Genomic DNA, 2,382 nt, shown 5'->3' on the forward strand with positions numbered 1-2,382 from the left:
ATAGTGTTCTTGCATTCATCACATACTTTGATCAAAAAATTTTTCATTCATTGCATCATTTTCATGTTTTTCTCTCTCATCATTAAAAATTCAAAAATAAAAAAAAAATATCTTTCCCTTTTTCCTCTCATAAAATTTGAAAATTTGAGTTGACTTTTTCAAAAAATTTTAAAATCTAGTTGTTTCTTATGAGTCAAATAAAATTTTCAATTTAAAAATCTTATCTTTTTCAAAATCTTTTTCAAAAATCAAATCTTTTTCATTTTTCTTAGTTATTTTCGAAAATTTTAAAAATATTTTTCAAAAATCTTTTTCTTATCTTTATCACATAATTTTCGAAAATAACATCACCAATTAATGTTTTGATTCAAAAATTTCAAGTTTGTTACTTGTTAAGAAAGATTCAAGCTTTAAGTTCTAGAATCATATCTTGTGATTTCTTATGAATCAAGTCATTAATTGTGATTTTAAATCAAATCTTTTTCAAAAACTAATTTCAATCATATCTTTTCAAAAATATCTTCTTATCTTATCTCTTTCAAAAATTTGATTTCAAAATATCTTTTCTAACCTCCTAACTTCCTATCTTTTCAAAATTTGTTTCAACTAACTAACTAACTCTTTGTTTGTTTCTCATCTTTTTCAAAACTACCTAACTAACTCTCTCTCTCTCTAATTTTCAAAAATATCTCCCCTATTTTTCAAAATTTCTTTTTAATTAACTAATTATTTTAATTTTTGATTTTAATCTTCAAAAATTTCTAATTTTTTTCAAAAACCATTTTCGAAAATCACTAACTCTTTTTTAAAAATTATTTTCGAAATTCTCCCTCTCTCATCTTATTCTATTTATTTATTCATCTACTAACATCTCCTCATCTCAAATCACCACTCCTATCCTTACCTTTGTGTTTGGATTCTTCATTCTTCTTCACCCCTATTCTTTTTCTTCTTCTACTAACAATAAGGAACCTCGTTACTGTGACATAGAGGATTCCTCTTCTTTTTTTGTTCTCTTCTCTTTCTTATGAGCAGGGACAAAGAAAAAGGCATTCTTGTTGAAGCTGATCCAGAACCTGAAAGGACTCTGAAGAGAAAACTAAGAGAAGCTAAATTACAACAATCCAGAGACAACCTTATTGAAAATTTCGAACAAGTAAAGGAGATGGCAGCCGAACCCAACAACAATAATGCAAGGAGAATGCTTGGTGACTTTACTGCACCTAATTCCAATTTACATGGAAGAAGCATCTCCATTCCTACCATTGGAGCAAACAATTTTGAGCTGAAACCTCAGCTAGTTTCTCTGATGCAGCAGAACTGCAAGTTTCATGGACTTCCATCTGAAGATCCTTTTCATTTCTTAACTGAATTCTTGCAGATCTGTGATACTGTTAAGACTAATAGAGTAGATCCTGAAGTCTACAGGCTCATGCTTTTCCCTTTTGCTGTAAGAGACAGAGCTAGAATATGGTTGGACTCTCAACCCAAAGACAGCCTGAACTCTTGGGATAAGCTGGTCACGGGTTTCTTAGCCAAGTTCTTTCCTCCTCAAAAGCTGAGCAAGCTTAGAGCTGATGTTCAAACCTTCAGACAAAAAGAAGGTGAATCCCTCTATGAAGCTTGGGAAAGATACAAGCAGCTGACCAAAAAGTGTCCTTCTGACATGCTTTCAGAATGGACCATCCTGGATATATTCTATGATGGTTTATCTGAGCTATCAAAGATGTCATTGGATACTTCTGCAGGTGGATCCATTCACCTAAAGAAAACGCCCGCAGAAGCTCAAGAACTCATTGACATGGTTGCTAATAACCAGTTTGTGTACACTTCGGAGAGGAATCCTGTGAGTAATGGGACGCCTATGAAGAAGGGAGTTCTTAAAATTGATACTCTGAATGCCATATTGGCTCAGAATAAAATATTGACTTAGCAAGTCAATATGATTTCTCAGAGTCTGAATGGAATGCAAGCTGCATCCAACAGTACTCAAGAGGCATCTTCTGAGGAAGAAGCTTATGATCCTGAGAACCCTGCAATAGTAGAGTTAAAATACATGGGTGAACCATATGGAAACACCTACAATCCATCATGGAGAAATCACCCAAATCACTCATGGAAGGATCAAAAGCCTCAACAAGGCTTTAATAATGGTGGAAGAAACAGGTTTAGCAATAGCAAGCCTTTTCCATCATCCACTCAGCAACAGACAGAGAATTCTGAGCAGAATCTATCTAGCTTAGCAAATTTAGTCTCTGATCTATCTAAGGCCACTGTGAGTTTCATGAATGAAACAAGGTCTTCCATTAGAAATTTGGAAGCACAAGTGGGCCAGCTGAGTAAAAGGATCACTGAAATCCCTCCTAGTACTCTCCCAAGCAA

At 33.6% G+C, this 2,382-nt stretch overlaps 1 non-coding gene across 1 annotated transcript; it reads right to left on the reverse strand.

Annotated features, from left to right (window-relative positions):
- Positions 1-1,564: 1,564 nt before the first annotated feature.
- On the reverse strand, positions 1,565-1,672 carry LOC148548686 (small nucleolar RNA R71). The gene has a single exon (XR_015898069.1). It is a non-coding gene; the product is annotated as a small nucleolar RNA R71 (small nucleolar RNA).
- Between the last annotated feature and the right edge of the window lie 710 nt (positions 1,673-2,382).

The sequence above is a fragment of the Arachis ipaensis genome, chromosome B8, assembly GCF_059453495.1.
Source record: "Arachis ipaensis isolate K30076 ecotype BB chromosome B8, ASM5945349v1, whole genome shotgun sequence".
NCBI lineage: Eukaryota > Viridiplantae > Streptophyta > Magnoliopsida > Fabales > Fabaceae > Arachis > Arachis ipaensis.